At 37.9% G+C, this 25,248-nt stretch overlaps 1 long non-coding RNA gene across 1 annotated transcript; it reads right to left on the bottom strand.

The window, feature by feature from the left end:
• Nucleotides 1–927: 927 nt before the first annotated feature.
• On the bottom strand, nucleotides 928–5,901 carry LOC150039689 (uncharacterized). The gene is made up of 2 exons (XR_016534266.1): nucleotides 5,609–5,901; nucleotides 928–1,090 (listed from the first exon to the last, which is right to left on the bottom strand). It is a non-coding gene; the product is annotated as an uncharacterized LOC150039689 (long non-coding RNA).
• Between the last annotated feature and the right edge of the window lie 19,347 nt (nucleotides 5,902–25,248).

Below are 25,248 nucleotides of genomic sequence, written 5' to 3'. Positions count from 1 at the left end.
CCCCTTTATTTCTTCCCTCTTTCTGTTTTCCCTCCAGATCAACTTGCCTTGTGAAGATCTAGGTATGAAAGCAAGGACAGAAAGGTAAAAATGGGAAGGAGATAAAAAAAATTCACAGCAATCAAATCCCTACTGTGTTGCCAGAACTTCACAAATAACATCTCATTGTTTTTCTTACCGGACCCTATGAGGGATCTGATTATTGGCACTGTTTATTTTTAATGTATAGAGACACGGTAGGTCAGTAGTATGATATAATTTGTGCAAAGACAGGCACTGAAGTAGTAGAGTTGGGTTTTGGACATTCGTCAATCCAATTCTAAATTTGTGTTTTTGTTCCATTGCAAATAAGGCTTTGTGTATATTTGCAACAGAAGATGTAGCCAATCATCTCCACCCCCTCTTGGGGTAAACGGAGGATCTAAATTAATAAAACATAGCATGGATTTAAATTATGTGAAGATGTTATTTATCCAACAGTATCCTATTTTGCCAAGAGCATGATAAAGATAATTAACAGACTGTTTTGACAAGTGGCACTGTCATGCTAGGCATTGATTTTCTCAGTATTTCACATACTTGAGAAACATTCAGGAATTACTTTTAATATTACTGGCAAATATCTTTGCTTACTTAGTTTATACAGCATTCCTTTTGATATCATGTCATAATTAGACATATCTTCTCTAATTCGAATCAAAGAAGTATCTGAAATACCTTCTAACATTTTTATGTTTCTGAAAACCTTTATACTTTGTGATATTGTTAACTGTTATTATTTAGTAATAGTCTGTATGCTAGATATAATGTAAACCATTTGGATTCCTTGAAGATGAAAATAAGCAAATTTTATTTTATTTAATGATTACAATTTTGAAAGAAATCACAATTCTTATCTTCTTTCTCCATTTTGTGTTTGTCCAGCTCTTTCTTTTTTGTTGTTTTTCTTGCTACTGTAGGTCAAATTTTTCATCTGTATTGGGGAATAAACTTTTTCTTAGCAGTTTTTTTGGCCGATATAAATCTCATGGTATTTTTGAAGGTTTGCTGCCATGTTAGTTGTATTTTTTTTCCAGGTCACAATGAGGTACTGGTCAGTAAAATAAAGGGTAATTTGTTAGACTGTGTTCTAATAAAGTAAGACTTCTGAGCAAGACACCAGTGGCTGACATATGAAATGCTACCTGCTCACTATGCTGAGACCTGGAGGATCAGTTTGAAGCGAGTCCAAACAGAAAATTCTTCATTTCCAATTAACCAGCAAAATGTTGGACTGGTGGTGTGGCTCAGGTGATGGAGTTCCATCACCAGTACCAGAACAAAAACCCAAACGATGATGATGATGATGATGATGATGATGATGATGATGATAAAGATAAAGATAAATTATATGGCAGACAGCATCATAATGATTTCTACTCATAAGACATTCTGAGATGAGATACTTAGTATTTATGAAGTTTCAAGCATTTATTCAGTTCAGTGTCGTGATTGTATTGTTCTTGCTGTGTGGGCGGGAGTGAGTAACTTCACTTTTGAATCATAGTGAAACAATGAAGGCTTTAAAGATAGGGCATGTGAATAGTAGGTGCTATTTTGGCTCTGAAAAAAATATACCAGTGAACTCTGCTGCCATTGCAAAGGCACCTGGTGAGAAACACCTGGTGCTTTTCTTTTCTATTATTAAAGAACTTGATGTCAGAAAATAAAATGAAATAAAATGCTGCCAGGGACACATTCTGAAAAGATGGGTATCAAATCTTTGGCTTACGGAATTCATAAGGACTTTGAGATAATAGATTATATTACTTATGAGTGTTTCCTTCTTACAGTGGTATGTGTGGCTATTTATAATGATTCTGTCATAAAATATTTTATATGGACTCTCTACTATACTTCAGCAACAAATAGTAATTAATACTTTGGCTGATGTCTTTCAAAGTATTTCCCATGTGCATACATAAACATATAAATACTTTTCTAACACAACAACCCTGCTAACCAGATTACTTTTAGGACTTGTGAATATGAATGTTTTGGCGAATATTGCTTTTGCACATGTAAATAGGAAGTGTGAATTTTTTTCATATGGTTATTCTTTTGAAAAAACGTCATGCTAGTAGCCACAGAGCTCTGATAAATAGATACACTGTAATTTATTGAGTCTTGGACTACTCAGCTATTACAAATTGCACTGTGATGAACATATCTGGTTCGTCATTCATCTCTGATACCTCTTGATTCTCCCTCCACAGCACTGTGGGTATGTTCTTGGACTGTCCTGTCCACGTCAGAATATTAGCATCCCTCGCTTCTACCAAAAGATGAGAGGAACCCTGACATCTCCCTGTGCCTCCAGACAACCCAAATTTCCCCCTCCTTCCCATGTTGCTAAGGATCCCCTTGGGAATCCAAAGCTTCTCTCTGGCGGGCCATGGACCCAGAATAAATTCAGTCAAGAAAGGATTCTTACACAGTTTGCTACTGTTTTCTAACTAGCCAATTCTAAGGTACATTAGTCCTCAGTTTCTTTAGCTGTTAACTGGGAAGATGATCTACCACATGGAGTTTTGGGGAAAATTAAACACAAGACATTACAATGCCTCACACCTGGAAAGCACTCAGTTAGTATCGTACCTACCCAAACTGAGAGCATCATTTATGGTCTCAACTTATTTCTGTCCTTTTAGGCTCTCTAAAAGAGGCATGCCAGCAACAAGAGTTGTCTTCAAGTTTTTTGTTTTGAGCTGTGTGGAAGGGATATTTAGGGAGGTAGATATTTATAGTTATGCACGAGACATCATCATAGTCAGTATTTGAGTTATGTGGAACAGTATGTCAGGCAATGTGGGGAAAAATACTGCATTTTATATCTCATACAGTTTATATTTCAATTTTTATATTTGGCAGCATGTTAGTAAAGTGATGTGATGTATATAATTTGTAAATGAAAACACACTGTGCTTTCTTGCCCCAAGTTATTTCTTTGCTCATGGGTGTGAGAACAGCATTTATTTTGGAGACCACTTGCTGGGAAGATAGAAATTCTTTTTTTATTTTGGAACAGAGGAAAGGAGTTGTAAATTTCACTGCCGTTCAGAGTGCCTACAATTCATTGTGTGTTATTTCAACATCATATGCATGAAGTTCATCATTCTTGGGGTTTTCAATAACCGCAGAGTTATGATTTAAGTGTTCCCACCCCAGTCTTTCTTTGAAGATTGATTAAAATAGGAAGGAAAGTGAAATGTTTCCTATGTTGTGGATTGCCTTTCCTTCTGCTTTGAAAATGGGAAATCAAATATAATATGTTGTCCCTTTTGCAATGTCAACAACAAATATCTCGAGAAATACTGCCCTAGTTAATTAAGTCTTTTCCTGGTCCCTCTGTTCAATCCTCGTTGAAATAAGGTGCCTAAGAGATGTGGAGTTGCTAAACTTCAAACCTGCAACCTAATAACAGGTTTTAGGAGCTGCTGGAGGGAGTGAGCTGTGTATTTGGCAGTGTATACCATGTACATTTTCAGTATGTGTGCATTCATATTTGATTAAGAGAAGCACCACTGGGACATGAACTCAGGACCCTGAGCTCTCACTTGGCTATTTCAACTATTTCATGCTCTACCACTTGAGGCACATCTCCACTTCTGAATTTTTTCTTTTTGCTGATTAATTAGAAATTAACATTTCATGAACTTTTCTGCCTTGTCCCCAGCTTATGCTATTTATTATTTTTATTGATGATGATGATGATTTTAGAAAATACTTGGTTTGAACTTATGGCTTCATATTTGCTGAGCTTGCTTGCACATCTGGTGCTCTAGTATTTGAGCCAAACCTCCAGACCAATATCTATTTTTATTCTGATATAATCAAAGAGAGAAGAGAATCTCTCATCTCTCAGACAAACCCAAAATTTGAAGAAATAAATGAACAATAAGGTAGAAAGTTAATGAAACAGGACTGTTTCATCCATATTAATTGTCCCCGCCCTTTCATGTCCAGTGTAGCTACCCTACCTACTATGTAGAAAATATTTGTGAATAATGTAATTTCTATGCCTGCAAGCAAAACAGTGCACATGCTTTTTCTTTTATTTATTTATTTTTTTTATTGTAATTAGTAAAAGGGTTACATGATATTTGCCAGATAGAAGGTGCATTAATTCACATACATTGATACCCTTTCACATGTCTTGGTACCCATTACCCTCCCCCCCCCACACCCCCCACCCGTCTTGGTTTTCCCCCCTTCCCTATCAAATTTCAAATAACCAAATACAAAGAAATTCAATATATCAGATAATAAATTGAGATACTATAACAATATGAGATAACCAAGGGACAGCAAAGGAGATGAGAGACAACATAGTACATTAAGGACAACAATCATTCGTTATATGGCTTTTGTTTCAATGTCCTGGAGGTCCTTTCAATTAGCTTCATACTATATGGCCTTATGTATCAAGATTTTGCTCTATTGCAGATCTCTGCTAGTAGAGCCCAAGGTTTCTACTGATTATGACGAATGAGGGAAACCATTGAGCCTAAGTTCCCTTGAGTCTGGCTTACTTCACTTAATAGGATTTTTTCTAAGTCTTTCCATTTCCTAACAAATGAGGCGATGTCATTCTTTCTGACAGCAGCATAGAATTCCATTGTGTACAAATACCACAACTTGTTGATCCACTCATCGACTGAGGGACTATTCACTATGGTGAATAGTGCTGTAATGAACATTGTTATGCTAGTGGATTTTGTATGATGTATTAATTTGTCCTCCCACAAAAGGGAAATGTCCTATTCCTTTACATAATTTTCAAAATTCCCATTGAGGCAGAGTATCTTTCAAATGTGTCTTCCTTGGCCTGTTTTCCAGATGTATGACTGGGAGTGGTGTTTTTAGATGTGAACTTGAAAGAGCTCTTCCTGTCCTGCTGGTTGCTTCCCTGTTTTGATGCTGTTCTGTTGCCAAAGAAACCAGAATGGTGTCTCTAAGATGTGCCCTTGACTACTGAGTGAGGAAGAGACTGATGGTACCATCCACGTTTCTCAAGACTGAGAAACAACACTGGAAACTTCACTTGAACCACTCATCCACAAAACTCAACAGACTAAATAACAGAACACGGATCAAGCCTGTTGGCTGTTTGGCAGGCAATGTGTGATCAACAATGCCTATTCTTTCGGCTGGATTTTGTTGGATTTATCAGTTACACCTTAACTTACAATGCCATCAGGGACTGAGACTTGATTCCCCAGTACTCAGAACACACAGAGCAAAATTACTTAACACCTTGGCCTGAAGTAACAATATCTATTTCACCGAGGTCGACCAGACATCCAGTTCTGTGGGAAGGTACTGCTGTCCATCACAACTATCCTATATGCTATTTTATTATTTTTTCCTGCAGCTTTCCTCGGTGTGGGGTAGTAAAAAGCTTACAGAGAAAGATGAACCCGAGCGGCACTTTGTAGAGGCATGTAAAGAACAATGCCAATTGTTATGCATATGGATTATTAGATGTACAACACTCAGTAAGCTTTATGCATGTTGTGTTACCTAGAGAGAACATATGTGTTATTAATATGATTTTAAAACACAGTACCTTTTCCCATGAAACTCTGATGCTCTGAGTAGTTTATATTCTCTAAGCATCTTTCCTTTTCCTCTTTCATCAGATTGCACTCTTAAAATTCACTGCATGGTCTCTGTAGGTAAGAGGAAAAGACTTAGCACTGCGATGGCCTTTCTGTTAAGCTCAGACAGTCCACATTTTCTCTGATTCTGGGATACTATTATGTTTTGCAGCCTCCTACATATTTTTCTTCTTTCATAGACAATTTCAAGTTTAATATTATATGTTTAAAAAGTGAGATAATTTTAAGGTCATAAAAATTTTGGAATCCTGCAGGCTTTAAAATACATGAAAAATGATTTAAAAAACCCTCACAGAGCCATTATTTCCATCTTTTCTAAAACTCGCCTACTAGTTAGCTGCATTGTTGTGGAATTACTGTAAGTTGTGCTTTAAAGGGATTAAGATTAACTTGATTAGAAGAAATGCTAGTTACTAAACAATTAAGACAGGAAAAAGGCCAGTATGTTTGTATGTTAGTAGGATATTAATGAAATCCATTTGGTAGAAAACAAGCCATTTTAAATATTAATTTTAATATGAACTATTCTCTGGGCAAATATTTCATAACTCCACACTATATTAATATTAGAATTTTCCTGATGATTTGTGGCATTGAGAATAATAGGGGTTGTCAAAATGTACTGAAGGTGTCTCAGAAATTTTTCTTGAGGATTCACTGAAATTAAAACAAATTACATGCCTCAGGATAATCTTTGCTGTACCTCTAGTCTGGTCCTGAAATGACTGATTTGCAGTTCTGAAAGAAAGCTCAAAAAGAATCAACTAGATAGAACTGTGATAAGGATAAGCTTTACTGATCAATTAGAAAATAACCTCAGGCACAATCGTTCCCCAAGCTAATGCACTGAAAAGCAGGCTACTAGTATTGTTTTGTGTAAGGTGTGTGTGCATTCATTTTGGAGGTGTTGAATTCACCTCTGGGCCACATGCTTGGTGGCTGGTGCTTTACCACTGAGATATTATTCCAAGCCCTTTCAATGTTGGTTATTTTTGAGGCTGGGACTAGCCTGGGGTGGACAGGTTTGGGCTACATTCCTGTTAGCTGTGCTCCCATGTGTCACTGAGGATGAAGGCAAAAGCCATGTGCGCCCAGCCAGAGATGACGGGTGCTTGCCATCAGGGCCCCTGGCTGATATGGAGTTGGGAGTACTTCTGACTGGAATGGCCTTGAATTGCTCAACCCCCTGATCTCCACTTTCCAAGAAGCTAAAATTATAAAGATGAGCTCTCAAACCTGGCTCAAAAATGAATATTTTTTCATATATTTTATTGTAATTAATAGAAGGGTTACATGATATTTTCCAGATAGATGGTGCATTAATTCCCATTCATTAATACCCTTTCACATGTCTTGGTCCCCATTTCCCTCCCCCCGCCCCCACCCCTCTAAAAGCAAATAGTTTTACTACTGACATTTCATGTTTTTAAAAACATGAGCAACAAGAAGTTGTTATAATCTTGCTTTCATGTTTCAAGTAATTCCTGTTTTATTTTTTTATATATATATGTATTCTTTACTCATGCATTCTTTTAACAATCATTAATTATCTACTTTGTACTTCGTTTTATATGGAGAGCTGTGGGAAATGCAAAATATATGATATAATCATTGCCTTCTGAGAGTTTCTTTGGAATATTATAATAAAATATGAGAAGAAAATGAAAAAGGTCCAAACGTAGAAATCTCATTCTGAGCACCAAAATGAGCCGAATCGGTTTTGTTCTTTTCTGTTCTGATTTTTGACTTTTTTTTTCCTTTTTCCTTTTTGAGACAAGATCTGGCTATGTAGCTTAGGCTGGCTTGGAAATAACTACATATGTACTCCAGGCTGGCCTCAAACTTAAGATCTTTCAGTTTCCATTTCCTAAGGATGGGATTATAGGCAAGTGCTACCATGCCCAACTTGAGTTTAGTCTTTAATTACTGTGCAGACACAAACACAGAGTAATTGAAGAACCACCTTAGGAAGAGCCAAGATTTCAACAGGATTAAGGCAGGAAAACAGGCTAGAGTGGGGACTAGTGGGAGTAACAGGGGCTGTGATCAGCTGAGTAGTTTATCTGGAGGGGAAGCCTCTACTCTGCTACAGCTTATCATCATGAGGCAGGACTGTAAGCCTAGAATGGTCAGTTGTTTCATTGTTTTAAGGAAATTTAAATTTTAAACTCAAGTCTTCTGACACAAACACACACACATGTGCATGTATACAGCATACATAATAGATGTATATATATATATATACAATAATATATATGTGTGCACATATACACAGACCCACATGTATGTTAATTAATTTAAGGGTTGGTGTTAAGGTTGGTGCTGTACCACTCAAGCCATACCCGTACTTCTGAATTCCTATTGGTTAATTAGGTTTAAGAATCTTACAGACTTTCCTGCTCAAGTTGACCTCAAACCGTGATCCTCAGATCTCAGCTTCCTGAGTAGCTAGGATTGTAAGTGTGAGATACTGGTACCTGATATAGGTCTTCTGTTTTGTTAAATGATGGCTCAAATGTGTAGAAATACTATGCTGCTTAAACAACATGGAATGGGACTAATTTGATCTACTGGGCCATTAATTCTCAACTTCTGGCCTGTAAGTTGGAGTCTACAAAAATCTGGTAGTGGAGGCACAGCCAACTTTAGGATTCGTCCTTGTATTCTTTTTGCCTTTAGGCCTGTGTGGGCGGGGTGGAGGGGTCTGAGTTAAGTTCTATTACTTGGCACCGCTCTGCTTTCCCTTTGTGTTTGGGGACGTGCTGTATTACTCATGCCTCTGCATCCCTCTGCGGGTGCTGCACGGTGGTGGGGAGTCTCTCACTCCCCTCGGGTCTCCGCTGTCGCCTGTGTTCCGAGTCTGGGTTCCGCTGCTTGCTGTTCTGGTTCCGCGTCTGGGTTCTGCTGCTTCCTCCGTTCGCTGGCCCGGTTGTATGTTGGTTTCTGCAGCAATCGGGCTCCCAGGCTGGCCCCCTCCGCCCGCAGCCGCTTTTCCCGGCCTGCTGCCGCTTTTCCCCCGGCCCGCCGGCGCTTTCTGTGGCTTGGAACTGGCGGATGGAGGTGGGAGAGGGGTCCTCGTGTTCCGAATTCTTTGAGAAAGTTGGATGTGAGCTTTATCTGGATTTCTTTTCCACTTTGAGTCCTTCTCCGTTGCCTTTTGAGTTTGTTGTTGTGGATTTCTTAAGATAATTGGCTCGTGGGACTCCTTAGTTCTCTCTTTTTGTGAGAGAGAGCTACGCAGCGTCCCTATTGTCTCGGGGCCATCTTCCTTCCCTCTGCGCATGCGTGCTCTTCACTGGGCCTTGGCCCTCGTGCTCACTGAGCATGCGTGTTTGCCAAGGCCACGCCCCCAGCTCATGGCCCACGATGGCAGCCGCGAGCAGGTGGCCCTGATGCCGTTCTCCCCACAAACACGCGAAGCTCAACACCCGCCATTGCCTCAAACGTGTCTCCCAGAGCTGAGGAGCCCGGTAAGTGACCAGGGGCCGCGTTTAGCCGCTCAAAGTAGAAAGAACCCCAGGAAGGACAAGGGCATCCTCTTCCCCACCCCTAACACCCCTGACCCTGAGGAAGAAAGAGACCAGGTCTTTCAGGTATCTGTGCCGGGGCTTGCAGGTGAATGAACCAGGGAGTAGAGACCCCAGTTGGGGCGACACGGGGGCTGCACGGGGCCGGCATGGGGCTGGGGCCTCATGGTCTGAGAGGAACGAGGGGCCTTGACTGGGCTGGTAGGTTTTGGGAGGATCTGTGCATGTGCAAAGTTGTGCCTTGTGCAGCTCAGGCTGGAGGATCTGCACCTGCGCAAAGTTGCGCCTTGCGCGTGTCTCTCAGGCGGGAGGATCTGCGCATGCGCGAAGTTGCCCCTGGGCACATTTCCCAGGCCTGAAGCGTGCGATGCGTGAAGCCTTCCAGTGGGATTTTTCATTTTTTGGTTTTTGCCGTGAAGATTGTTGAGTCTGTGTCTTGCGGGAGTCACGGTGAGACGGCTTTTGTTTACATTTCATTAGCTGTCAGATAAGGAAGAGTTATAACCACAGCTCAGCCGCTCGGTGCCTTCCTGGCCCTTGCACTTGGGCCGGCAGCCTGAGTGTCCGTGCTCAAGACTGGTGCACAAATGTGGAGCTTCCGTTGGCTATTACTGTTTTATTTTTATGTTTCCCCACACATAAAGCTGCTGTGAACATGTGTGCACAAGTCTTTGTAGCAGTATATGCTGTTTTGTTTTCTTTCTTTCTGGAATGCATTGCGAGGCATGAATACCTTAATCATACAGTAGGTGGGTGTTTAAGGTTTGGAGAAACAGCAAACACGTTTTCTGACGTGGTTATACCGTTTTAAATTTTCATTAGCTGTTTCAGAGAGCGAGGGTTCCTTCACAACAACACTTGGTACAAAGGCTGCTTAAAAACATTGGATCTGCTGTAAAGGTGATTTTTTTCCCTCCTTGCTCTTTGGCTCATGTGCTTCTGACCAGTTTGTTAGGGCATTTGCTTTTGAAGATGCCAAGAGAGTCATGATGTAGGTAGAACAAGAATTCATTCTTTATTTTTTTAAATTTTTTATTATAATTAGTAAAAGGGTTACATGATATTTGGCAGGTAGAAGGTGCATTAATTCACATACATTGATACCCTTTCACATGTCTTGGTACTCATTATCCTCCCCCCCGTCCCCCCACCCGTCTTGGTTTTCCCCCCTTCCCTATCAAATTTCAAATAACCAAGTAGAAATAAATTCAATATATCAGATAACAAAGTGAGATACTATAACAATATGAGATAACCAAGGGACAGCAAAGGAGATGAGAGACAACATAGTACATTAAAGACAACAATCATTCGTTACATGGCTTTTGTTTCAATATCCTGGAGTTCATTTCATTTAGCTTCATACTATATGGCCTTATGTATCAAGATTTTGCTCTATTGCAGGTCTTTGCTGGTAGAGCCCAAGGTTTCCACTGATTATGACGAATGAGGGAAACCATTGAGCCTAAGTTCCTTTGAGTCTGGCTTACTTAACTTACTATGATGTTTTCTAAGTCTTTCCATTTCCTAACAAATGGGGCGATGTCGTTTTTCTGACAGCAGCATAGAATTCCATTGTGTACAAATACCACAACTTGTTGATCCACTCATCCACTGAGGGACATCTAGGTTGGTTTCATATCTATGCTATGGTGAATAGTTCTGCAATGAACATTGTTGTGCTAGTGGGTTTAGTATGTCCTTGTTTCTGGTTGGTTGGATAAATGCCAAGTAGTGGAATGGCTGGGTCATAGGGGAGTTCTATGTTTAGCCTTTTGAGGCACTGCCACACTGCTTTCCACAGTGGTTGAACGAATTTGCACTCCCACCAACAGTGTAGTAGTGATCCCTCCTGGCCACATCCCCTCCAGCATCTGTTGTTATTCGTTTTCCTGATCCTGGCCATTCTAACTGGAGTGAGGTGGAATCTTAGAGTTGTTTTGATTTGCATTTCTTTTATGACCAGAGATGTTGAGCATTTCTTCATGTGTCTATAGGCCATTTTTTTAAACTTTTTAAAAAAATTTTTGTATTGTAATTAGTAAAAGGATTACATGATATTTGCCAGATAGCAGGTGCACACAATGGAATTCTATGCTGCTGTCAGAAAGAATGACATTGCCCCATTTGTTAGGAAATGGAAAGACTTAGAAAAGATCATATTAAGTGAAGTAAGCCAGACTCAAAGGAACTTAGGCTCAATGGTTTCCCTTATTTATCATAAGCAGTAGAAACCTTGGGCTCTACTAGCAGAGATTTGGAATAGAGCAAAACCTTGATACAAAAGGCCATATAGTAGGACGCTAAATGAAAGGATCCCTAGGATATAGAAACATAAGCCATATAATGAATGATTGCTGTTCTTATGGTACTATGTTATCTCTCATCTCCTTTGCTGTCCCTTGGTTATCTCATATTGTTACAGTATCTCACTTTGTTACCTGATATATCGGATATATTTGTATTTGGTTATTTGAAATTGATTAGGGAACGGGGGAAAACAAGATGAGAGGTGGGGGTGAGGGGGAGGGTAATGGATACCAAGACATATGAAAGGGTATCAATGTATGGGAATTAATGCACCATCTATCTGGCAAATATCATGTAACCCTTCTATTAATTACAATAAAAATATATGAAAAAAAAGAAATGAAGGATACCTATAGAATGATCTTTGAGTTCTAACACAATAAATAATTAGATTGACTGATTCTCATTTTCCACCTAGCTATTACTGAAAATATGTAAAGAGAAATTTAGTAGCCAAAGACTGCCTGAGTAAGCTGTTTCATATGCTGGAGTAGGATTTGCCTTTTAAATTGTTTACCCATCACTTAAGGATAGTTTACTTTCCAAATGAAACATTAATTTTTTAGGATGCTGTTTCTTTTCTGGTCTAAAGACTACTTTTAAGTAACAGTTTAAAATGTTGACATGGAAGTTGAATAAGGGCCATAAGTAAGTTTGATTAATATGTATATCATACCTAAATGCAAGCAGTCATAATTATAGGGAAATTATCAAAGCTATAAAGCATTTCCTTTACAAGTACTGAGGGGAGAAAAGAACGGGTAAGATTATTGTGTTCAGTTACTCAGCCTATTCAGTCAAAAAAAGTGTTTTTCGTAAGAATCTAACAAAGTTTTCAGAATGTAACCAAATGCAATCCTATTACTTGTTGCTGTTAAAATACTGTGTAACAAATAATCATGAAATGAAGAGATTTAGAATATTCACATTATTATCATGAGTCTATGTGTTATCTCAGTGGTTATATAACAGTGTAGGATGAAGGTAATCCAAGTTGGGCTAGCTTACATACCTGTTGTCAGTTGACAGTTTAACAAAGGAGCCTAGACTAGAATGATATTAGCTTGGACAACTCAGCTTCACTCCATCTCTTTCATATCCCTCACTCATACAAGATTAGCTCACTTTATTTTGGTCATAGTAAGGATCTAGGAATGAGTCAGCTCATTAACAAAAGAAAGAAAGCAAAAATATGCATACTTTAAAAAACCTGTACTTGGGATACATAGACTAGTATCTTATTTGCTAGAGCAAGTCACATGGTCAAGCCTACAGTCCGAATGGGAGAGGACTACACAGTTCTGGGGAAACACCATGGATGTGATATAACCGCTATTTGGAATTTAGAATCTTTAATGCAGTTAATCTACTAAAACAGACTTTTGTGTTTATTTAGGGACCATGAGAATAGGCTCTGTCTTTGAAGACTTCAGGCCACATTGGTTGCAGTGTTATTGATTGCCCATAGAACTATCAAACTAGTTTGTATATAGTCTAGTTTGCTTCTTCAATCGGTAATTAGTTTTGGACCTGTCACCAATGTTTTGAGAAGTTTTATGAATATTGTAATTACTTTGGCACTTCTCCCCAATACAAGCCTTTATATTTCTTCTCATAGGCCAAACCTTATTCTTCCTTTCATATAGAAGTTATTGTCTTTGATTAAAAGGAAGCCTCTGAATGAGAGGAAAAACTTCTTTCCAGTATTTCTAGAAGTGGATTTTGGTAGACAAAGGAAAAGAAAATATCTACTAATTGGCATAAATTCCATATGGGTATGATGTGCCATATAGAACTATGGCATTCTTCAAGGACTCCTAGATTTAGGATTGTGTGCATATTGCAGGGAATATTAGAAAACTTTATCCTACAGTACCTCCAGAAAAATAATAAAAAGTCATGTTGCTATTGGAAGACGACCCGTCATTGCATCAAATTTTTCTAACTTAAATTTTTCATGCATAAGCAAGCACTTACCTTGGCAAAGTCTCACATTTTTCAGCCCAAGAAATAAGTGTAGTGTTTTCCTCAGTCAATTTGAATTTCCAAAGAATATGTTGAAAATTATATATGCCTCTACTTTAGAGTTAATTAGTAACTTATTCTTCTCTTACCACTGTAACACAGAAAAGGTCCAGACTAAAATTTCATATGGGAAACTTCAGTGCTTAAGAGGATAAGAATGAAAAATCCACAGCAGTTATTTTTTAAGACATAAAGAAAATGCAAATGTTTGTGAGCTTAGGAGATATATGAAACCACATAAAGCAGCTATCTGTTAAAATAGTTCAAAAGCAAAAGTATGGTTAGTTATTGACTGGTTTTAATAAGCCTGAATGTTGTTAATTCACTTGCAAAGAATTTCAGTCAAAAGTCAAGTCTTCATTATTTTTCAGTAAGCATTTCATGGTCAGTGTTGGATTGCTTGTAGTTGTGCTCAGCAGCAGGTGGACCAGATGCTGAACGTTAAATTAGCAAAATAACTAGCTAAAATTCTCATTGCAAGCTTTGATTCCTCCTTGCCTTCCTCCCACATATAAAAATCAGAGATAAGAAAATATATTGGAACAGACAGTTATATAGCCATGGGTTCTTTTTATAAAGTGTATCACCTTGCTTGCTCCATCTATTGACTTCTGTAACGTCCTTGTATATGGCTGGTGGTGGGATCTGTTTCTGTTCCTCCTTCAGAGAATATTTATGTAGATAGATAGCCAGGCAAATACAGTTTATACTCAAATGCTGCAGCTTCTACTTAAATAGAATTTTCTACTTTTTTTTGTTTCCATTATGCCCTCTACTACAGTTCAAAATGGCTGTTGCCCTAGTTACAGAAATGGGGAGGAAAACATTCTTGGTCATTATGAATGGAAATTAGCTTATATATGCTAATAGTGAGAAATTCAGTATCAGTATTCTTTCATTCCAATTCAGCTTTCCTCTGAGAAATTGATCCTGAAGCTAAATGGTTGGAGCTCAACTACTTTACCATTTTCAATGAGTGTGCTGTCAGAATACCATGAAAAGAGAAAAAAATAAGCATCTGATAATTTGCAAAAAATTGTCCTACAGAAAATAAAATTTCTACATGTCCATTGTCACTCAGCTGCACAGGACTGCTGAGTTAGCTAAGTTTGCACTCTAAACAGATTCCACTATATTTCTAGAATAAAAAAATCCATCATCTCAAGGACAGCTATGCATTTATGGACATATTACTTATGATTTATGAAAAATTAAAAATTCATAGTTGCATCTGTGATTGCAGTTCAGTTTCATTGTCATGGCTCTACAAAATAAATTGAAAACAATTCAACACCTAGAATAATAGTGACGCAATTAAATATGTTTTTAGTGTTACATTAAGTGTAAAACAGATTGTTTATGGTGCTTGTTATCAACAATGGGTTTATCATGTTGATTACAATAATAAATTCTAACCGATGCCTGGCCGATTCTGTTTTTATCTTATAATGTAGCACATATTCCTGCGGCAAGTAGCCATCAAAACAGAGAAGACTTAAGCCTGTAGGACATTTGAGAAAAGTACCAGGGTTGTTTCTTACATCATTGTTGGCATAATGGATAGCTTTCTGTTTTGGAAATAAGAATATTAATGTAAGGTACTATGAGACCACTTTCTCAAACAAAATTCTGAAGTCCATATTTGATGAATTTTCTTGAAATCATTGACATCCACAGTGATACTTATAGGAACTCCAATAGATAGTTTTCTGTTGCTTTCCCTCTCCATAGCCCACAGGCTAAATGGGGATTGGTGGCCCAGGACATGTGGATGTACAAGTAGAATCACAGCTCAGATCTAACTGGGCACAACGCAACTCTACCTGGAAAACTGTGAACATAAAAAGCAGCTGGAGACTTGGCTGAAATGGTAGAGTGCTTCTCTAACAAGTACGAGGCTCAGAGTTCAATTCCTAATACTACGAAAAGAGAAGTCCAGTTGGAATATTAATAGCATTTGAATTTTGGTCACTTCTTTGACCTAACTGGCACTAATTAATATTTTTTTCTCTTGTATTTTTTAAATAACTCATTAGTGTTTGCCTTTTCCTTACTGTAGATGCTAGTTTATCTGATTTTTTGAAATTTTAATGAAAAGCCAGGATATATCTTTAAATTATTAAGTTATTAATACTTACTAATTTTGCTTCTTTTTTTGTCAGTCGTGAGACTTGAATTCTGGGCCTGAGCTCTTCAGCTCAAGGCAAGCACTCTACCACTTGAGCTATAGCATCACTTCCTGTTTTCTGGTGGTTAATTGGAGATAAGAATCTCACAGGCTTTTGTGCTTGGGCTTACTTTGAATCAGGATTCTCAGATTTCAGCCTCTTGAATAGCTGGGATTACAGGCACGAGCCATGGCTCCAGGCTAAAACTTGCTATTGTTTACTGGAAGAAATACCATGTATTTCACTTCTTGTAAAGTTTTGAAGACATGTGTTGTCTTTTTCTTTGAAGTTCAGTTATTAATTTTTGTGACAGAATACTTACATAGGCAATGAATCTTTTGCCTTCATCTTCAATAGCTACTATATTATTCTAATTAAGAATAAAATTAAAACAATATAAAGGCAGAGATTGTAGTATCTTTTATTCATTTCTGTAGTCCCAGAGCCTGAAATAGTGTCTGATATATATAAAAGGCAAATAATACATATATGAATGAAAAAAATATGAATCAGAAATATTAAGTAATTTAAAATCTTTTAAATCTTAGAGCTAGTATTTAACATTAACCATTTTATTTTTGTACAGTTAACTTTTGAAGTTATTCCAGGAAGTTGTTATATAAGTCATAAAAGGTTGCCTATAGTTTCTCTTTAATTCACCTACATTGTGTTGTTTGGTGAAGTAGATCAAGGCTCTCTGTGAAGAGTTGTCAGTGTTTTCCTGAAGCATTGGTAGATGCATAATGAATAAGAGTTATGTTCTATGAAATGTTATTTTTAATTGGAGTGTGTCCATAATTTCTTCTTTTATTCTTTAAAGATTTTTTTTTATATTTTATTGTCTGGATAAGGTACAGAGGGGATACAGTTATATTTGTCAGGTAGTGGGGACATTACTTCTCCAACCTTGATACACTTTCTCATGTTTTTGCCCCCTTTCCCTTCTCCTACCCCCTCCCAATCATCTTGTTTTCTCCATTCCTTTCCCCATTTCAAATAAGCAAATAAACATATATACAATACACCAGGTAACCAAGTCAGATACATAATTTCATTTCTGGATCATAAGTTATACTTCAGTGTGTTGATCGGGATGGATTCTGAGCATGTGGGATACATTTTAAATAAGAAGTAATTTTGTTTGCAGTGTAATAGCTAGTACATTGCAAACAGATCCTGTGGACATTGCATTTCCATCCACATACATATTTTAGGTTCAGCAGTTCCAAACAGTAAACATTTGTGTTGATTACTACTTTTGCTGAAGAGGTAAAAAAGCGTGACTCCAGTGTTCAATATTCTTATTGTTTTCCTCAGATATTCAGTGTTTAAAATTTTGCATTCTTGTAATGTACCTTTTGGTAGACAGTTTGGTGACATGCCCCTGAATGAGAGCTAGAGTATAATCAGTCTGCTAATGGGAGCAGAAAGCAACTTCTGAAAATGATCCAGTCCACCTTGTTAATGTCCAGCCTTATTTGAGCTGACTGACTTAATGCAGCTTAATTAATGCCTACGAATGCATGCTTAGTGCATGAAGTGGCTTGCACGTGGAATTTACATCTCTGGAATATCTAGCAGCTTGCTGAAGTCCACAGAGGTGAAATAAAATTCCCACATCTCCCTGGTGGACACCCATGCTTCATTCTGTAAACCTGTATCCTTCAGAGACTGAAAGGATGTTGAAGATGATGGGAAGTGATGTTACAGGATACCCTTGGAAGGATTTATGTATGAATAAGAGCTCTCTAATTCCATGATACCCCTTTATAATATCTTTTTTCTTCTCTCAGTTTTTATATACCACAACGATCTTTCCCTTCTCCCACTGTACTGTCCCTCTTACTGACATTTAGGCCTGTGTTTGTTGTGTTTTTAGCATCCCCTTTCTTCTAGGTAGATACCGTCTGTGAATTACCAGACCAAAAGTTAGTAACCACAACATGTAAAGAACTAATTAGGGCCAGGAGCATGGCCTAGTGATAGAGTGCTTGCTTTGTATGCATGAAGCCTTGGTATGACATACACAGAAAAAGCTGGAAGTAGTGCTGCAGCTCAATTGGTAGAGTGCTAGCCTTGAGAAAGCCCAAGATCAGGGCTCAGGCCCTGAGTTCAAGCTCTAGAACTGGCAAGACAAAAACAAAAACAAAACTTCAATAAACTCAACAAAAAATGAAAAATAACATATAAATGAATAAAATTTTAAACTAGTATTTCAGATGCCATTTTATATCTGTCCTATTCTTTGGACATTTAGTTTGCTGTCTTCCTTTGCTTCTTTATATACACTGAGATACACATCACTCAATCTAACTTTATTTTGTTGAAATTTACTACTATTTCTTTTACATTAATTCCTAGGAGAGTGAACCCCTGGAGAAAATAAAGCATACATTCATATATAATTTACTTTTTATTGAGCCCAGGTCCTCCCTGGTAGTTCCTGAGATACTATCCCCAACTTTATCTGAGACAGTTGAATAATTATACATACCCCTAGTGTTCTGCCTCAGTTCTTCCTATTTTTAAACCTAAAGTTCATCTCTGTAAAGGTTAACTGAAGTGTTTACTTTGTCTCTTCCTACATTACTCTGTACTCACATTGCATAGTAAGTCTGCTCTTCTTGCCCTTCAGCACCATTCTGCTCTTTATTTGGGAAATTGAGGTAAGTGGCAAGACTCCACTTGTTGGAACTCCTAGAGCTGGGTTTCTGGCCTTGTATATATGTCATTCCAAATTGTTTGGAGTGGAATAAACTTGTCTTGTTGTTTCCTTAGCATTTGTGTTTATAAAATATTTACTATTAAAAGAGGCCCACATTAGGATAGGTCATTTGTCAGCTTGACAAAGGAGGGGAGCAGAAAGGTTTTTGTTCTCATACTTTGCCCGCACGAGTCTTGATTATTATATTACCTGTCTAATAGTGACAAGTGAGTCCAGCTCCCTGGTCACCTCATTAATTAATGAGATCAGACACTTACGGGAAGATAGAGAAATCACTGCCCCATCATTGGGTGTCTTTCTATCAGGGGCCCAAATCAAGAAGTTTTAAAGATATTAACAAGGACAGCAAGCAGGCAGTTGATATTAATTCCCCTGAAAGCAGTAATGAAGCAATCAGCTTCAAAACAAGCCAGCAGTAACCTGGTGGAACCTTAAGACAGTTGGAATCATCTAAAATTAAAGTTACTTTTTCCTCGTATGAAAGTGTGTTTTTGGAGGGTAGTGAAAGCAGGCAGAGGTTAGGCATGAGACAGATTAGGCTTCAATCTGTTATCAGTGTTTAGATTGCTTGCAAGAGAAGCTCTTTTTAGGTTGGAAAATGAGCTGTGCAAAAGCTGAGTATACCAGACAAATACCAGCTGAGTATAGCAGAACTGGTATTTGTTTGTGTAACAACTAGTGGCACAAGTTGGGATTCTTTTTTTTTCCATATATTTTTTATTATAATTAATAGAAAGGTTACATGATATTTGCCAGATAGATGGTGCATTAATTCCCATACATTGATACCCTTCCACATGCCTTGGTCCCCATTTCCCTCCCCTCACCCCCACCCCTCATCTTGTTTTCCCCCGTTCCCTATCCAAATTCAAATAACCAAATACAAATATATCCGATATATCAGGTAACAAAGTGAGATACTGTAACAATATGAGATAACCAAGGGACAGCAAAAGACATGAGAGATAACATAGTACCTTAAGAACAACAAGCATTCATTATATGGCTTATGTTTCTATATCCTAGAGATCCTTTCATTTAGCGTCCTACTATATGGCCTTTTGTATCAAGGTTTTTTTGCTCTATTGCAAATCTCTGCTAGGAGATTCTTATGTATATTGTTCTACTTAATCAGAGAGGAGAATCACTTATGGAAATAGCAAAGAGTTCTATTGTGGAAAAGGATAACAGCTATAGTTGGGTGTTGAACACAGGCTGAGAACACGGTGCAACATAGACTGCCGTCTCAGATACCCCACAAATAATTGGAACTTGAAATCATTGTGCCTTGATGTGTGAATAGCCAAGAGCACTGAATTTCCTTTTTCTTTTGCTGTTGTCTAAAGTACTGCAAAAATTGGTGTTGGCAGGATACCCTGAAACATCATCCCTGTATGAAGATTTCAAGTGTTTAAAGCATTTGGTAGTATACATAAGTGATTGGCTCTCTCTCTATCTCAGGAAACAGCAGCTGCTGCTAAATGAAAAGTGCTGCATAATCCCATAGAAATCTCTCTGACCACACTGTATGGAGTCATGAGACCAGTTAATGGAGACTTACATATCCTAACATGACCACCCAAGGCTTTTTAAATCCTCCTCAAGTGTCTATATAGAGAAGGGCAGTAAAGACTTGTACTTCAGTTTCCTCAGTGGCTGAAGACATAAGGACATTGAGTGTTTAAATGTCCAATGATTCCTATGAACCATGGCTGAATAGTGCTTGTGTACAGAGAGGGACTCTGAGGCAATAATGCAGGCGGACCTAAGAGGGGAGAACTCCTGAGATAATTTTTATGTAGGAAATAATGCTAGGCTTTATACAAAGACTGGTTTTGCTGGTAAAAGCAAATCTTCTTCTTGCCTAACTTGGATACCTGGACAAATCACCTTAGGCTCTTCACAGGATTTTAGGTAACTCCTATGTAATTGTATTATGTTTAGCAAACAGAAAAGTCTCCAGTCCACCTCTTTGTCTTCCAACTAGAACACATGCCCTTTAAAGATACGAATTGTGAGATACTGTAACAATATGAGATAAACAAGGGACAGCAAAGGAGATGAGAGACAACATAGTACATTAAGGACAATAATTTCATATTTTATCCATAGTTGTTCACTGCCCTTTGGAATATTTGATTTGGCTATGATTTCCATTTGCATGTTTAAGCACATACTCCTGCAGGAATTAAAACTTGCCTGTCTCTGAGGGTTACACTCTGAGCTGTAACTTCCTTTTCTAGTGCAGGTACTCTTTACTCCTGGTCAGCACATGGAGTTCATTTGGCCAGAACTGGTGTTCTGTAGCCAGTGACCTCTGTGAGCAGTTCACATGAGTGGTGTTTTTGGTTAAAGTCCTAATTAGCCTTCTACAGCTAAGGAGCATGGGTTATGAATCTGCTCATTATTATGAACGATAGGGCCAGTGCTTAAAGATTGCCAGTTTGGCACCGAATCATAATTATTGATGAAAAGGCCTTGTCCCAGAAATGGAAATCATAATCATTATATTTAATCTTTCTATGGCTAATGTATTGTTCCCCCTAGAGAAACAGATGCCAGAGGGTGCTATTAGTCATAGAAAGTTCCCCATCCAGAGAAATCAGAAACACAGGAAGCTAAATCCTGGAGATTTTAGCTACTATTTATCCATGAGCCTTTACAAAAGATGTAATGCCCAGAGTCTTCGTGTCTATATATCTGTCCTACATAATTTCACCAACTGTTGATCCTTTGGGGGTTGTTTTTATTCATGAATTAAGGTGCTTTATAAATGGCTAAACAGAATACCTTTTCCCAGAAATTCTTACTGGACCCTGAGCAAAACATTCTATCAGAATGGAATGTGGAAATAATCCCTTTTGGTTGAAACACTGAATTTTACAGACAAGAATGGACTGGTCCAGGACACTGTGGTCCCAGACTCCCTGCTTTAGATGATAATATCTATTCAGTTTTCTTGGCTTGAGTAAAATTACATGAATTCATTAATTTAATGAAAATATTCATTTAAGAGAATCTTGTTAAAAAGATGAAAAAAATAGTAAATTGACTTTGTGGCCAAAGGCAGTGTTTCTGTAATTTATATAATAATACAATTAAATTAGATAATCTTTAGAAACTATGAGTCTAATTTAGTCTGGGTTTTAGATTCCACTTCTTATTTTAGTTGAAGATGTGCCCCACAATAGCAGCAGAGCTAGAATTCCGGGATTATATATAGTTCATTGTGTTTCAGACATTTCTTAGCGCTACCAGCCTGTCTAACTAGTCAAAATATTCATTCCTCTTCCTAATCTCCTGTCATCTCTTACCCTTCTCTGCCATTTCTACTTATAGCATGCACTTTATATCTAGTGTAGTTGAAGAAAGGCACAATTGCAATTTTGCTTACACACCTCCAAACATTTATACTGACCTTAAAAATGGTAGTTGGAGTACAGGGGTATATCTACCCCTTTTTAGGCTTTCATCCTTGGCATTGTAGCTTAATGGATGTAAATATGGGTTCTGAAAGCTGCTGCTTAGCTTCAAAACTTACTGCATTCATTTACAACCTAGATGACCTTGAACAAGCCACTCTGTGCTTCACTGTTTTCTTTGAAAAACCTCCGAGATTATTAAGAGTAAATGCCTCAAATTTCTGTGAACATTAGATGAGCAGATATTCATAAACACTAAGGGCCATGCTGGTACATGGAAGCTGTTATATTGTCCTTTACTTTGAAGAGACAAAATACTATATAAAATAATGGGTTATGAAGGTATTAAACTTTCAAAAGCACATGTAAATAAATTCTCAATTAGTTAAATTCATTTCTGTGGAACATTTTTCTGAGTGGCCTTAGAGAGACCCATTTCTTTCCTTTGCATCATTTGTAATGCTCAAAATTAACTGTAGGTTGTATTGTATAGGAATGCAATTTATCAAGATGATAAATTTGTCATGATGAAAACATCTGTGCTCATTCTAGTCCCATTTAGGAGACAGATGCCCTTTAACACAGAAACTCATCTGTCCTCGTGTAAAACTTAAGATGAAACTTTTGGGGAATCCTTCACCTGTGGTGCAAGTGAGGCGACTGCTGTGGAGAGCTTTCTTTAGCGTTAGGAACCAGCTTGCAGTGGATCTTGGACTCCTGTTCTTGTAACTAATAAACCTACTTTGTAGAACTTGTTACAGGACTGTGTTCTATTTTTCGGACCCAAGACAAGGTGATAACTAGATGACAGTGACCTTGCTTCAGATTACAAAACCTCACAAAAAGCCTGTTTAGGTAGATAACTACAATGAGGGACATAAAGTAGCCAAATGGCTAGTGGCTAAGAGTCGGCTTCCCAAACTCATGTTCCTGGTACCTTTATATCCTATAGCTTGTTATTATACTGATCCAGGTCACAGACGCCAGTCACTGCTTAACTGAGATGCAGTCTACTGAGTGAGTACCCAGAACTACAGGTGTGAGTCTTGGGTACTGAGCCCACCACTGGCTTTTAATAGCCTCTGGATGGTGGGCTGTCACCTTGAGCTTAGAGAATTTGGATTGAGTGGTCTTTAAATCCATTTTCAGGGATGTTGTTTATTATTCTGCTGTGGTCAATGGAACCAGAGTAGTGACTGTAATGAGAACTTAGGTCTGCATGTCAGGAGACTGGGGGTTACCTTCTCATCTCAGCAACCTTGACCTGTTTGCTTATACTGTGTGTAGCCCAGACTCCTTCTTGTGTTTACACACAATGTAACTAAAGTATCCACTGCATACATTTTGCATGTCCAGTGTGGGTTAGCAGAGGCCTTGACTTTCTCTCACAGCCTCCCAGGGAGTGGAAGATGGAGGCTTCCCTCCTTGGGGCTCTACCCATATGACACAGTCTTGCCCATTTACCTCATATTTGGAAAAATGAGAATCTGGAGAATTCTGGACTAGCTTTTGATTTCCTTGTCTCAAAGTGGCACATTCCCCCTTTGGTTCCCATTTCAAGAACAAGATGCAATCATTAACCCTTTTCTCTTTCCCATCTCTGCTCGGCAAGCTAAACTGTAAGACAGCTGAGAAACGTGGGAGTTCACATGTGCTATTTGTTACATGTCTTTCCATATCAGAAACGCAGGAGTTCACATGCGCTATTTGTTTCAGGTCTTTTCATGTGAAGGAATTTTGAATTTGCATTTTGCTGTTTATTTCCTGAAGTAGTGGACACACATTTTTTGAAACTGAACTTAAACATATATGAGCCATATGTAGATGAGACTGTACCAGTGGAGACAGCATAGGTGAAGCCTGGTGCCTGGCTGTGTTGTTCTACATAGCATGACAAGAAGGCTTTGTAATTGCACCAGGGTGCCTCAAAGGAACACTAAGAGCACTTCTGTGTCCAGGGTAAGACTTGCCTAGCTTAGTGACTTCGTAGTTCACAGCCACTGAAATTTTATTTGCCATTGATCATACCTAGTGTGGCTTTATTAAGCGATGTGCCCAATATGGTGGCACATGACTGATGTCTCAGCTAGCTATTCAGGAGGCAGGACGGTGTTGTCTGGAGCCAAACAAAAGAAAGTTAGTGAGCTTCTTTCTCAAACACCAAATACAAATGCAAATCAAAGAACACCAAGAATTACTAGGTAGAATGATTGCCTATCCCGTGGGAGGCATAGGTTCAATTCCTAGTGCTAAAATGTCAAAATAAAGTGAAGCAAAAAATAGCAGTGATAATACTAGTAGATTCCTTTCAAGAAGAGGAGGTTTGGACACTATTTTATGTTATTAACTCTTGTAGAATGGGTTGTATCTCATGAACTCTTGACAGAATTTTTGGGGAATAGTGTTTACCCTTGGATATACAAACAGATTTTGCAAGGATTGTGGGAGTCAGTAAGACAATGCTGTGTATCACAATCCATTCTGCTAATGTCAGTAGCCGATATGTTAAAAATTTTAAAATTAACATCTGAGACATCATTCTCAAACACAAGGTTTCCTAATTCCTTGCCTAACTCATCATCAGTACTATTGACTGTGTATTAGAAATTAGAAATAAAATGAATAAATAGTAGTAAACTGTATGAATCAGATATAATACCAAATCTGAAACCAGAGTCAGGTTAATATTTTGAAAGTATCCTAGGCAAATACATTGTTAAAGCACTTTTGTGAATTGCCTCTATCTTTAAAACATCCCATGAAAAACAGGTTGTTATTCAGAGGAGAATAGTGAATCTCAGGGGTTAGTACTTTTGACCCTTGTCTACTATTACATTAGGAGATATTTACAGACAGCCATGTACTCCAAAGGCAAATTGTTAAAGAGGTTGTAGTGACTTTCCAGCCTTGTTTAATGCCATTGTTTGCTTGCTTTTTTACATTGCCAGCATTTAAATTCAGAGTTCTGAATTATAACTTAAACAGTAAAGAAAGCTTTGATTCCAATATATTTTTATGCAGTTCCATGGTTTATTTTTCATACAGCTAATGAGAATAAACAAATGACAGATGACTCTGTGGGGCAATATTGTCTTTTGATCCATTGAAAATGTTTAATAGTTTATATAAATCAAGTCCAGTAAAAAAGTGACTTATTTAAACTGGCTTCAAGGCACTGTACACAATAGTAATGACTCCATCTATTCTTCCAAATGGAGGAAGACTGAGAACAAATGTTGGTTATTAACTATTCATATATCCCACACCACAGCACCTTGACCTTTGTGTAGTACTAGCGGCTGCATACAGCGATAAAGATTGTAAAACTAAATAATGTATTTATCTTCATTAAGTTAATTTAAGAGCTTTATTTTAAGAGTAATATTCTGTTGATGACATTTATTTCCTAGA

Source organism: Megascapheus bottae, unplaced genomic scaffold (genome assembly GCF_031878675.1).
Source record: "Megascapheus bottae isolate mThoBot1 unplaced genomic scaffold, mThoBot2.hap1 HAP1_SCAFFOLD_128, whole genome shotgun sequence".
Lineage (NCBI taxonomy): Eukaryota > Metazoa > Chordata > Mammalia > Rodentia > Geomyidae > Megascapheus > Megascapheus bottae.
The sequence above is the reverse complement of the archived record's forward strand: the minus strand, read 5'-3'. Positions and strand labels throughout refer to the sequence as shown.